This window comes from Lepidochelys olivacea, assembly GCF_965140295.1.
Source record: "Lepidochelys olivacea isolate rLepOli2 genome assembly, chromosome: 2".
NCBI classification, from domain to species: Eukaryota; Metazoa; Chordata; order Testudines; family Cheloniidae; genus Lepidochelys; species Lepidochelys olivacea.
Window position 1 is genome coordinate 144,288,956 of NC_140412.1, and position 14,619 is coordinate 144,303,574.

At 45.5% G+C, this 14,619-nt stretch overlaps 1 long non-coding RNA gene across 1 annotated transcript; it reads left to right on the top strand.

The window, feature by feature from the left end:
* The first annotated feature begins 2,835 nt into the window (after positions 1–2,835).
* On the top strand, positions 2,836–7,224 carry LOC311516569. The gene is made up of 3 exons (XR_014710449.1): positions 2,836–3,299; positions 4,874–4,926; positions 5,842–7,224. It is a non-coding gene; the product is annotated as an uncharacterized lncRNA (long non-coding RNA).
* The last annotated feature ends 7,395 nt before the right edge of the window (positions 7,225–14,619 follow it).

The following is a 14,619-nucleotide window of genomic DNA, read 5'->3' on the forward strand; positions in this document are numbered from 1 at the left end:
TAAATATTTTGGATGTTTTTCTACATTTTCACGTATATCTTGTATTCTGTGTTGCAATTGAAATCAACGTGTATATTTTGATTACAAATATTTGCACTGTAAGAATGATAAACAAAAGAAATAGTATTTTTCAATTCACCTCATACAAGAATGTAGTGCAATCTCTTTGTCCTGAAAGTGCAAATTACAAATGTAGATTTTTTTTGTTACATAACTGCACTCAAAAACGAACAATGGAAAACTTCAGAGGCTACAAATCCACACTGTCCTACTTGTTATTCAGCCAATCACTAAGACAAAAACTAAGACAAAGGGGTTGGGGTGCAAGCTCTGAGAGAGAGTTTGGGTGCAGAAGGGGTGAGAGGTTGGGCTCTGGGAGGGAGTTTGGGTGGGGGAGGGGGTCTGGGGCGCAGGCTCTGGGATGGAGTTTGGGTGCTGGGTGCAGGCTCTGGGCTGGGGCAGCAGGTGAGGGTGCCGGAGGAGGGGGTGGGGTTGCAGGCTCTGGGAGGCAGAAGCGGGAGGGGTGCAGGTACTGGGAGGGAGTTTGGGGGCTGGGGGTGTGTGGGGAGGGGGTGGGGGTGCAGGCTTGGGGAGGGGGTCAGGGGTGCGATGCTTACCTGGGGCTCCAGGGCAGAGTGGCCCAGGGGGCCTCCACACACTGCTGCCCCCAGGCACCACCCCCGCAGCTTCCCATTGGCCCCTTGGGGTGGCGGCAGCACATGGAGGCACAGCCCCGCCCTGCCCCATGGCCGCAGGGAGGGGCCGGCAGACACGTGGAGTGAGCAGGCAGATGCCGCTCAGCTCCGCTGCGCTGCCAGGGCCCCAAGCCATTTTAAATCACCTGGGAGGTGGGGGGAGCGCCCGGGGGCAGCAGGTGGGGCCAAGGGAGAGACCCGGCCCCAAAACTGCTGGAGCCCCGCAGGCCACATTGGGGAGGTTTGCAGGCCATGAGTTTGAGACCCCTGTGCTAAACATTCGTATGCCCCTTCATGCTTTGGCCACCATTCCAGAGTATGTGCTTTCATGCTGACGATGCTCATTAAAAAAATAATTAGTTTATTAAATTTGTGACTGAACTCCTTGGGGGTATCGTATTTCCTCTGCTCTGTTTTGCCCACATTCTGACATATATTTCATGTTATACCAGTCTCGGATGATGACCCAGTACATGTTCATTTTAAGAACACTTTCACTGCAGATCTGACAAAACACAAAGAAGGTACCAATGTGAGATTTCTAAAGATAGCTACAGCACTCAACCCAAGATTTAAGAATCTGAAGTGCCTTCCAAAATCTGACAGGGACAAGGTAGAGAGCATGCTTTCAGAAGTCTTAAAAGAGCAACACTGTGATGTGGAAACTACAGAACCCAAACCACCAAAAAAGAAAATCAACCTTCTGCTGGTGGCATCTGACTCAGATAATGAAAATGAGCATGCATCAGTCTGCACTGCTTTGGATGGTTTTCGAGCAGAACCCGTCATCAACATGGACACATGTCCCCTGGAATGGTGGTTGAAGCATGCACATCTGGCACATAAATATCTTGCGACGCCGGCTACAACAGTGCCATGAGAACACCTGTTCTCACTTTCAGGTGACATTGTAAACAAGAAGCAGGCAGCATTATGTCCTGCAAATGTAAACAAACTTGTTTGTCTGAAAGATTGGCTGAACAAAAAGTAGAACTGAGTGGACATGCAAGTTCTAAAATTTTACATTGTTTTATTTTTGAATGCAGTATTTTTGTACATAATTCTGTATTTGTAAGTTCAACTTTCATTATAAAGAGATTGCATTACAGTACTTGTATTAGGTGAATTGAAAAATATTATTTTTTTGCTTTTTACAGTGCAAACACTTCTAATAAAAAAAGAGCACTGTACACTTTGTATTGTGTTGTAATTGAAATCAATATATTTAAAAATGTAGAAAACACCCAAAAATGTTTAAATAAATGGTATTCTATTATTGTTTAACAGTGCGATTAATTGCGCTTTATCGCTTGACAGCCCTAATTTAAACTAACTAAGGATTTGGCCATTTATAATTTGCGTTTTTGAAAGTATAGCATTTTTAGTTTCATAAACCAATATTGTTCCTGCAGAAACTGATGTATCTCCTCGAAACTCTATAGCCTCAGAGATGACCACATTGGACAGGGTGGGCCACTGCTCTGAGGTGGCATTGAACATTCTCTCAAGTGTTGGGTGGCTGGTTCTCACTCCCAAGCTCAGGGCCTAACTGATCACCATATATGGGGTCAGCAAGGAATTTTCCCCAGGTCAAATTGGCAGTGAGCTTGCGGGTTTTTAACCTTCCTCTGCAGCATGTGGATGCAGGCCACTTGCCAGGATTATCTGGGTATATCTTACTTAATCATTTCCTTGATACTGCAGAGGCCTTAGGCACTGGTGCACCTTGATCCCTCAAATTCTCTGCCTGTGGGGCACAATAAATTAGTCTCATGGGGCTATAATATTTTGGTTTCATTTTGGTTATTGGGCTTTGTGTGCAAGTGCTGGGTGGTGTTGGTGACCTGTGGTACACAGGATGTCAGACTAGATGACCTGGTGATCCCTTCTGGTCTTAAATTCTATGACAAAGATGCTTTAGGACTTCTTTTTCATTACCCCAGTTCCAACAGATATCCTAAAGATATTAAGCATTTAGTTCACATGACCACAGCAGAACATGGAAGTCATACTCTTTTATGAAGCATAACATATTACAGAATATTACTTGACTCAATAGAGAAGGTCTTAATGTAAAGTTTATTTATACTTCTGATCCATTCTTCAATCAAAGCAAAAAAGTTATGGTTACAAGTTGAAGGGTTAATGTCTAGCTATTCCACCTGGAAGCAGGCGGGGCACACCCTGACTGTTTCCTAGGAGCAATGCACACATTGCTCTATCCAAGGACAAGGGCTAGATATGAACCCTGAGAACTTGATTGTTTGGACAGCAACTGTGGGAGGTTTTTTTAGCCTGGGCTCAAGGCCTGAGAACCAGGATTGTAGTAGATAGAGGATGGTAACTAAGCATATGAATCAACGTCATACATTCCTTTGTGTAGCAGTGTGTAATGCTTAGGGGGAGAAATATAATAAAAGGAGAAGGTGGAAGGCAGGGGGGGCAGAACAGCCCATCTCCGCTGACCAGCCTGCTTGCTTGCATAAAGCTGTGTTCTGTCTCATCACTGAACCGCAACAACTGGCGCCCAAACGTGGGGCCCTCAGCACTCACCTCGCCCGGCAAGGGTTTCAGACGCGTCACTCATCCACTTCGTGGATCCCGGTGAGTATTTTTCATTGTGGTAAGTATGGGAAGCTCCCTCTCTGCTTTGCAAGTGCAACACCGTAATGAGCTGCAGTATTTGCTGCGTAAGGCTCAGCATGACTGCCCGGCTCGAGAACTCACTCTCCTGCTACAGGAGGTGCGTGCCAAGTGCCCGTGGTATCCTGAAGCTGGAAGCCTTAAGCTAGCGGACTGGGAGCGATTGGGCCAGACATTGCACAAAGAGCCTCGGGCACCCGTGCAGGCTTTACATGCCTGGCACCTCTGCCGCGACGTGGTACAGCGTGTCGCCTCGGACAGACCCTCCCTCGCGAGGCTGGTGCTCTCGCCGCCCCCATCCGCCCCTGCAGCCATCCCCCCTCCTGGCGATGCGACACAGCGTGTCGCCTCGGAAAGGCCCTCTTCAGCACCAACAGAGGAGCTGCCGATCCTGCCACCCCCGTCCGCTCCTGCAGCCATCCCTCCCCCTGCTTCGCCCCCAGTGCCTCTATTACCACCGCCTCCCTGGCCTTCCCCACCGGAGCCGGTGTGTGATCACCCTCCCCCCATGGGGCCCCCCGGAGAGTCATCTGCATCTGCTCAGAAGCTTTCGCTGGTGCAACAAATGGTTCACGCAGCGAAAGCTCGATCAGATCTTACAGCAGAGGAGCTGGCTGATCTGGTCTCCGTTTGCCCGGTGACCTGGCAGAATGATGACCAGGGCAACCCCGTGGGCACCTGGACCACTCTGCCATACTCGGTGGTTAGAGAGGTAAAGAAAGCAATTCGTGAATTTGGCCTGACTAGCACCTTTGTGCGTGGTCTCATTGAAGGGATGGGTGCTGGGTACTCCCTAATCCCTGAGGATTGGAAAACGCTGCTGCGCATGATGTTGTCACCCAGTCAGTATGTTATTTGGCTTAGTGAGTATCGGCAGATGGCAGAACGCCAAGCCCAGGTATATAGAGAGCAAGGTATCATTTATGAGCATTTGGCAGGGGAGGGCCAGTTTGCTACTATTGGGATGCAGTCTCAACTCCCTCCGGCCGTCTTCCCCATTATCTCCACCTGTGCCCAGCATGCTTTCAAGAAGGTCCCAGATTCAGGCAAGCCTACCAAAAGCTTTGTCAGTATCCGTCAGGGTGCCTTAGAGTCCTTTTTGGATTTTACCAACAGATTGCAGGAGGACACTGACTTTCAGCTGCCAGGGGAGGTCTGTGCCATACCTACACAGGTGACGGGACCTCTCCCTGCCGGCTTTGTAGGTCTTGTTCTCCCTCGCTCACATGCTGGGAAACAGGGCTTTTTTGTCATTCCAGGGGTCATTGATGCTGATTACACTGGCATTATTAAGGTTCAGGTGTGGACTCATCTTCCACAGTCGCTCCCGCGTGGACGGTCAATTGCACAATTGATTTTAGTCCCCTATCAGGTGCCAGCTGCCGAGGATCGAACTCGGGGCGGAGGAGGCTTTGGATCTACGTTGTCTCACTCGCCGTCTCACAGCGCGTCGTCTCCACTTGTTGCTCTGACAATGTCAGTCCGCCCCTCGAAACCTCAGTTAACACTTCTCTTAAATGATGTTCCTTTTACAGGGCTGGTGGACACTGGAGCTGACGTTACAGTGATTCGTGATCTGGAGTGGCCGGTTAGTTGGCCTAAGGTTCCTTCTAAAGAGTTGTGGGGGATTGGGGGTAGCAAACCCGGGCGCCAAAGTTTGTCTTGGGTCACGGTCTCTAAACCAGGAGGCCGTGCCCTTGCTACAATCCGCCCTTTTGTGCTCCCTGTCCACCTCAATATTTGGGGCCGTGATTTACTTACAAAGTTAGACACCACCCTCGATATTAACATCTGATGGCCCAGCAGTTTCACATTCCTGCTGATCATGCACGTTCCATTGTTCGTTCCTGCCCCCACTGTGCTGCTGCTGCTCCTACTTTTTCTTATGCCGTTAACCCCCGAGGTACCGCAGCAAATCAGCTGTGGCAAATGGATGTTACTCATGTACCACAATTCCGCCCCTATTCATTTTTACATGTTTCCGTTGATACTTATTCAGGCTTCCTTTGGGCAACCCCACAACGTGGGGAAGCCACTAACAAAGTTATTCACCATTTGCTGGCCTGCTTTTCTGTTATGGGTCGCCCTTGCCAAATTAAAACAGATAATGCCCCAGCCTACTGCTCTGCAGCCCTCTCCACCTTTTGTGCCCGCTGGGACATCCGTCTTAAACACGGAATCCCTTATAATTCCACGGGCCAAGCCATTGTTGAACGTGCCAATCGCACACTCAAAACCTTGCTAGATAAACAATTAAAACAAGGGGAGCTGCATCTCCGAACCTTAGGAGACATTCAACAACAGATGTATATTCTCTTGTTTACTTTAAATAATTTAACACTGAATGCAGATCAGCAGACCCCTGCGGATCGGCATTTTCACAAATCTGAGGTACTGGAAAGACCGCGTGTCTTTTACCGTCAGCTGCCCGATCCACAGTGGCTGGGCCCAGCACCTCTAATCACTTGGGGTCGGGGATATGCTGCTGTGTCTCTCCCTGCAGGACCGTTGTGGGTTCCAGCCCGGTGCGTGCGACCAGCACTTAAACAACATGGCATGGCACCAGGGGCTGTCGAATCCCATACCAGAGTTTCAGCTGACCTTGGAGGAGACCGCGTTGCCCCCCGAGTCGACAACGGCGGGACGGAAACGGAGGAGGCGTAACGTCCCAAGCCAGCCCGTGACAGGGGGAGCGGTAAAAGCATTGGTCGCCACGGCTCAACGAAAACTGGCAGCAGATCAGCAGCCAGAAACTCCTAAGACTTTGTTTGTGGCGATTCTCGCCCAAATCACTGCTAATTCTGTGATGATTGTGTGCCTTTTGTGCCTGCTATTTTTTGTAGGGGTTGGCTCGGAAGCGCCTCCCCCGTTACAAGCCCGAAGGAGAATAAGATACTGCTCTTTGCTTATGCTAATCTTTTCTCCCAGTATTTTAGCATGGCTAATTGGGGCCCGGCCAACTATACTCCGCCTTGCACGGCTATATCCCTTCACACACCGTACCCGGCCGGGGCTCACAATGTCACCTGTGCGCGTGTAGTTAACTGCACTAGTACAAAGGTGCCCTTAGGCTGTCAAAAAATTTCTCAATCCCTTTTAAATTGTTCCCATGCTGTTAATGTTTTATATAATTATGGCCATATCATCCTACCATCAGGATGGGTTTTTACTTGTGGTTCATGCACCTTTAATTATATTCCTGCAAATTTAAGTGATGGCACCCTTTGCTGTCTTAGTAGAATGATACTTATATTGCCTTTTGCTGGTCACAATTGTAGTAAAAGAAGTGTACCTCTTTTAGATGATTATATTGCAGATGTTAAGCTTTTGGTTATTTTGTGTTTGTAATCATTGGGCTTATTTTTTGTTGCTGCTGTGTACAATGTATTCCTTCCTTGTTAAGACTTTGTAAAATTTTTGCCCTGGAAAGCTCCCCAGGTTATGTCCTTGTCTGTCTGGGAGTTAAATAGCATGATAAAACAAATTGGCGGCTACCATGAGATGGCCAATTATCAATAAACAAAAAAGGGGAGATGAAGGGGTCATGTTTAGCTATTCCACCTGGAAGCAGGCGGGGCACACCCTGACTGTCTCCTAGGAGCAATGCACACATTGCTCTATCCAAGGACAAGGGCTAGATATGAACCCTGAGAACTTGATTGTTTGGACAGCAACTGTGGGAGGTTTCTTTAGCCTGGGCTCAAGGCCTGAGAACCAGGATTGTAGTAGATAGAGGATGGTAACTAAGCATATGAATCAACGTCATACATTCCTTTGTGTAGCAGTGTGTAATGCTTAGGGGGAGAAATATAATAAAAGGAGAAGGTGGAAGGCAGGGGGGGCAGAACAGCCCATCTCCGCTGACCAGCCTGCTTGCTTGCAAAAAGCTGTGTTCTGTCTCATCACTGAACCGCAACAACAAGTCAATTCAAAGGATACTTTATAGGAGATTTCTTCTGGATTAGCTCATAGCCATTAAGATGTTCTAACTGTTTGAAGCAGCTAAAGTTAAAAAAAAGAGGCATGAAATGTCATCTTCCATTGACAACTACAAAAAAATTGTTATGATTTTTTTTAAAGAATTGCACCAAAAGTTATATATTATGGCAAGAGTCATCAGATAGCACTGTTACATATAGTATGACAAGTTCTCTTTCTTAGAATGCGAGCCACTGTACAGTCTTTGGAGAAATACTATTGTTGTGATGCTGTTTTTGAGAGGTTGCTGTGGCAAATAGCAAAAATTTACCTTCTGACTTCACCTCTCTAACTAGAGTCAATTCTTGGTGCAGTGTTGCATCCTGGGAACCCGGCACTGGTGTTTGGGCTGAGATTTCTAAAATAAAGGAGTTGCCTGCATACTTTCTGTGGCCACCTCTTTTCAAGAACTGTAGTATATAATGTACATAAACAAGTTACACTAAGAAAATACTCAGACTCCATGTCACTCATTTCGCCTCAAAACGGGAAGCAAACCTGCAAGCAACTAACCTGAAACCTGCTACTGCTTGACAGAGGGGGAAAAATATTAGTACAGAGGATAATAAAGACTTTAAAATCTGTAAAATGGGTATAATTAGTAATCCCCCCCCCCAAAAAAAAGAAATACCATATTGACTAGATCACAACTCTTGAGTCTTTTAGTACTAGTATGAGACAGACATGATCTCATTGGCTCCCAAAGGTTTTTGGCCCTTTGATGCCCCAGTAGGTGTGTCTCATGCACAGACCAACCACCAGTGCCTAAGTGCTCTCTGTAATGTTCCTTTGGGTTCCTTTCAGCATGCTCAGCAGAGGAGATTCAAGTCAGAGCTATCCAGTTCTCGGCCTGATCTTCTGGATGTGACAACTTGTATGTGGCCTCCCTGTATTATTAATGGTTTTCCCTGTTTGACTCTGCAGAAAAGGACCTGGGGATTACAGTGGACGAGAAGCTGGGTATGAGTTAACAGTGTGTCCTTGTTGCCAAGAAGGCTAACGGCATATTGGCTTGCATTAGTAGGAGCATTGTCAACAGATCAAGGGAAGTGATTATTCCCCTCTATTCGGCACTGGTGGGACCACATCTGAAGTATTGTGTCCAGTTTTGGGCCCCCCACTACAGAAAGTATGTTGACAAATTGGAGATAGTTCGGCAGAGGGCAACGAAAATTATTAGGAGGCTGGGGCATATGACTTATAAGGAGAGGCTGAAGGAACTGGGCTTATTTAGTCTGCAGAAGAGAAGACTGAGGGTGGATTTGTTAGCAGCCTTCAACTACCTGAAGGCGGGTTCCAAAGACGATGGAGCTCGGCTGTTCTCCGTGGTGGCAGATGACAGAACAAGGAGCAATGGTCTCAAGTTGCAGTGGGGGAGGTCTAGGGTGGCGAAGCACTGGAATGGGTTACCTAGGGAGGTGGTGGAATCTCCATCCTTAGAGGGCTTTAAGGCCTGGCTTGTCAAAGCCTTGTCTGGGATGATTTAGTTGGGGTTGGTCCTGCTTTGAGCAGGGTGTTGGACTAGATGACCTCGTGAGGTCTCTTCCAACCCTCATCTTCTATGAGTCTATGATTCAGTCATCCCCTTGGATTCACAACGTACCAATGGCAGCTTGCCCCAACATTTACATGTGAACCATTGCTTCACCTACCAATGTGATCTAATCAAAACATTTATTTGAGCACTGGAAATAAGCAGTCAACCTTTTTGGTTCAGAGACTTGGTCCATTTGTTCTTGTGTCACAATTGATTATTAGATTTGATTAAATTTGGTTTCTCTTTTAGTTTCTCTTTTGGGTTTCTTTTCAGGTCTGCTGTCAGTGTCTGCAACTGTATTTATGATTTGGGTCTATCATACTGAACTCATTATAATAAGTTATTAAAGTTGGAGCCCTCTATACCAAAAAACCTCCTGGAAATGCCATTAAGTTTGACCTTTGGTCAGCACAGGACACCTTGGACCAGATTCTGATACACTTACTGACTCTGAACAGCAATTTACTCTACAAAGATGCATTGGCTACATGGGGGCTACCTATAGAACAAAACAGTACTCAATGTGGGTAAGGGTATCTGAATCCAGCTCACAGTGAGTATGTGCCTTGAAACTTCTGGGACCATCTGTCCAATTACAGAGCTGTCCTAGCAGAATTATTGAAATCCTCCTCAATGAAGTGTGGCCTCAGAGCAAACTCACAGAGATGCAGTGAAGTTTCAGTGGACGCCAGCAAGGTTTCCAAGATACTTTACGTTTCTACATAACAGAAATAACAGGAGGCGTGCAGAAAGGCTTTGTGGAGTTTCTGCGTCTGAATAGCTTTCTCAGGGACGCTTCTGTAGGCCTCAGCCAAAATGGTTCACTGTTATGACTACATTGTTAGTGTAATGTACATTGTTAGTGTTTGTAGAAACAGGATTTACCTTCTGCTGTTTAAAAAAGAAAACTATTTGTTCTTTCTGTCAAGGTTTTAAAAACCATCTAACCAACTTTAATTATCTCTCCAACTTACAAAGGGGAAAAAAAGAGAAATTTCCCTACATCATTCTTCAGTGAAATTTATTTTCTCTTTTAGAGATAGATGTTTTGATTTTTGGAAGTTTTACTTTTATATTTCAGGTCTTAGAAATCTGCATAGTACAGCAATTATTTCCTGTCCCACAGATTTAAACTATTTTGTTCAGTGTATCCCTCACCCTAGCAATTGAATGACTCTTTTAATAGATACATATTGTGGGTGAACAAGACATTAAGGATCCTGGAAAGATGTCTGTGAAGCATAGCCTTATCTTTCTCACATGTTTAGTCCCTGTTAATTAATGGCATATTTTTAATCCTTTGGAAGAAATAGAAATATATAGTTACAGATATATAGCTAACTATGTATTTTTTGTTTATGACTTCAGCATGCCTTTTAGTTTGCTTTTCTATGTACTCCAAGCACAAGAAACACATTCCAGAAGATCTGAGAATTAAGCTGACATAAAACAGCTATCAGCTAAGGGAAAACAGTGAAAACAGCTTTCTTAGCACTCCAGAGGGTTCAGCATAAACTTTAAGGCCTAAATGATAGTGTTATAATGAGGGTGGGAAGTATTTGTAACAGGTTCCGTGGACCGACAGACGTAACACAAAGTAAGAGTGATGTGGATATATCACGCAGAATTATGGATACTTCAACAACTCTAGCTGAATCATGAGGGGGCCAACAATGGTTTAAGGAATGGCCTGGCTAATGTATAAATGAACTACTGTCTCTATGGGCTGATCTATAGAAGGAAAAGTTGTACTACTACCAACAACTAAGGAAAAGGCTTCTTTAGCTCAAGTGGCAGAGCCCTGTGATTGGTACCATAAAAGCACTGAGTTTTATTTCTCCATTTCACATGTGTTGTGTTCAGTTGATGACCCTAATTGTGCAGCTATAGTTTTGTTACACTGTACAGTGCGGAACAGAAGACATGGTCACCTCCCAGTGTCATGCCCTGCCCTTCTCATCTTTTGAAGTGGTATAAAAATTAACAAACCAATAAAGGTTAAAAGGGAGAGTAATATATTCAACAAGAGAGGTAGATCTGGGAGCATCCCAGATCGCCCCTAATGTATCATTCATTGAAGATATCTTAGCAGTCTGGAGCTTCCTTGTTAGTTGCTCCCACTGAACAAACAGTGTGTCTGAGATGAAGCCTCAAAACATACAAGATTTACCATTCCTGGGCTTCTCATAGTAACGTTGTGACCTCGGGGTGCAAATAAGGGGAAATACCAGAATGTTAGTAAATTTACAGTAGTTGGTGCTCTTGAGCTACAGTAGAGAATCTTTTAGATCTGCTTGCCTGCATCTTAAACGTTAGAGGGAGAATAAGCAGTGGGAGCAAGGAGGGTTAGTGGAGAAGGGATTTGGCGATGAAAGAAAGGGAGGAGATCAACAGAGTCAGTAACTGGGCTTTGGTGGGAATAGGGAAACGAGCCACAAGGTTGGGGAGAGCTTATTCAGACTGATACAAACTTAAACAAACGTTTGCATTTAGCTTAGGGAATGGATGAAAGTCTGAGACAGTTGTCATTTTCCCTGAGTGGACCATTCATCTCTAAATGAAACTTACATTTCGGGATGGTAGGGCCAGATTCTCTGTCCTTACTCAGGCAAAGTTCACATTTCAGATGTGGTTCTGCTCTGACAGATGACTGTAAAATGGCAGTTGGAGTTTTATGCTTTATTGTCTCTCAGGGATATCCATATCAAATGAATGCTGTTGACAAGCAAAAGGTTGGGTGTTTTTTTTAATCCATCATCCCTGCACACTCACACTGGGATCTGAAAGTTATCATCATGAGTAACAAAAGTTATGAAGGTCAAATTAGAGCCTATTGTCTTCAAACTTGCCTTCAATTAATTCCCGTGGAAGTGCACTGCTTTCAGTGGGTTTGCACAGACGTAACTTCATGGGACTAACAAGAATAAAAAGCAGTAAAATTTTAACTGCATATTTAAAACAAACCTATATTACTTTCAATACACACTAGAAGCAGGCCCATTGAATGAGGTCTTATGTTTACATAGCCATTTTTCAAAGTAGAGCCACACTTCAAGTCAATTACTGTTCTGCCTATGTGAAAACTGAAGGATTTGATACACATTTTTTTTCATGCATATTACAAAGTGATTTTTGAGTTGTGCTGGATGCCTGAGCTCCCATTCGAAATCAACAGAGGACAGGGCCTGAAAACTGCTACATTAAAAATATTGCTCATTCCATTTTTTCCCAATAACGTCTTTATATTTATGTACTTTTGTTGAAGTTTCAGTTTTATTATACATGATATATTCTATTCCAGAAAAATACACAATATGGCCCCAATCCTGCAAAACTCAATAAGAATTCAGTTCAATGGGAACATGGGTAAAGCTAAACAAAGAAGGTATGCATTTTCAGGATGTAGGCCTAAGACTGTGAGTTAGAATCATAGAAGATTAGGGTTGGAAGAGATACCACCTGCTCAAACCAGGACCAACCCCAACTAAATCATCCCAACCAGGGCTTTGTCAAGCTGGGCCTTAAAAACCTCTAAGGATGGAGATTCCACCACCTCCCAAAGTAACCCATTCCAGTGCTTCACCACCCGCCTCGTGAAATAGTTTTTCCTAATATCCAATCTAGACCTGCCGCCCTGCAACTTGAGAACACTGCTCCTTGTTCTGTCATCTGCCACCACTGAGAACAGGCAGGCTCAATCCTCTTTGGAACCCCCCTTGAGGGAGTTGAAGGCTGCTATCAAAATCCCACCTTACTCTTCTCTTCTGCAGACTAAACAAGCCCAGTTCCCTCAGCCTCTCCTCCTAAGTCATGTGCTCCCGCCCCCTAATCATTTTCATTGCCCTCCACTGGACTCTTTCCAATTTGTTCACATCCCTTATGTAGTCAGGGGACCAGAACTGGACACAATACTTCAGATGCAGCCTCACCAGTGCCAAATAGAGGGGAATAATCACTTCCCTCGATCTGCTGGCAATGCTCCTACTAATGCAGCCCAATATGCCATTAGCCTTCTTGGCAACAAAGGCACACTGTTTACTCATATCCAGCTTCTCATCCAGTGTAATCCCTAGGTCCTTTTCTGCAGGACTGCCACTTAGCCACTCGGTCCCCAACCTGCGGCAGTGCATGGGATTCTTCCATCCTAATTGCAGGACTCTGCACTTGTCCTTGTTGAACCTCATCAGATTTCTTTTGGCCCAATCCTCCAATTTGTCTAGGTCACTCTGGACCTTATCCCTGCCCTCCAGCATATCTACCTCTCCCCCCAGCTTAGTGTCCTCCATGAACTTGCTGAGGGTGAAATCCATCCCATCATCCAGATCATTAATGAAGATGTTGAACAAAACCAGAGCCAGTACCAACCCCTGGGGAACTCAGCTTGAGCTTCATACCGGCTGCCAACTAGACATCGAGCCATTGATCACTACCCATTGAGCCCGACAATCTAGCCAGCTTTCTATCCACCTTATAGTCCATTCATCCAAACCATACTTCTTTAACTTGCTGGTAGGAATACTGTGGGAGACTGTATCAAAAGCTTTGCTAAAGTCAAGGTATATCATGTCCACCGCTTTCCGCATATCCACAGAGCCAGTTATCTCGTGATAGAAGGCAACCAGGTTGGTCAGGCAGGACTTGTCCTTGGTGAATCCATGTTGACTGTTCCTGATCACCTTCCTCTCCTCCAAGTGCTTCAAAATGGATTCCTTGAGGACCTGCTTCATGATTTTTCTGGGAACTGAGGTGAGGCTGTCTGGTTTGTAGTTCCCCAGATTTGCCTTCTTCTCTTTTTTTAAAGATGGGCACTATATTTGCCTTTTTCCAATCTTCCAGGACCTCCCCCAATCACCACAAGTTTTCAAAGATAATGGCGAATGGCTCTGCAGTCACATCAGCCAACTCCCTCAGCATCCTCGGATGCATTGCATCTGGCCCCATGGACTTGTGCATGTCCAGTTTTTCTAAATAGTCCTTAACCTGTTATTTCACCACTGAGGGCTGCTCACCTCCTCCCCATCCTGTGCTGCCCAGTGAAGCAGTCTGCGAGCTGACCTTGTCTGTGAAGACCAAGGCAAAAAAAGCATTGAGTATTTCAGCTTTCTCCATGTCATCTGTCACTAGGTTGCCTCCCCCATTCAGTAAGGGTCCCACACTTTCCCTGACCTTCTTCTTGTTGCTAACGTACCTGTAGAAACCCTTCTTGTTACCCTTCACAACGCTTGCTCGATGCAACTCCAGTTGTGCTTTGGCCTTCCTGATTACACCCCTGCATGCTCTAGCAATATTTTTATTCTCCTCCCTAGTCATCTGTCCAAGTGTCCACTTCTTGTAAGCTTTCTTTTTGTGTTTAAGCTCACTGAAGATTTCTCTGTTACGCCAAGCTGGTTGCCTGCCATATTTGCTATTCTTTCTGCACATCAGGATGGTTTGTTCCTGCAACCTCAATAAGGCTTCTTTAAGATACAGCCAGCTCTCCTGGACTCCTTTCCCCATCATATTAACCTCCCAGGGGATCCTGCCCATCCCATCCTTCCCTGAGGGAGTCAAAGTCCGCTTTTCTTACGTCCATATTCTGCTGCTCTCCTTTCTTCCTTTTGTCAGGATCCTGAACTCGACCATCTCATGGTCACTACTGCTCAGGTTGCCACCCTCCTGTACTCCCCTAGTTGGTTCCTCCAGCACTTGCACCAGTAAGTTGTCCTGGTTCACCAGCTACTTACAGACTTCAAAGTATAATGGTAATATTACCAATAATAATAGTGT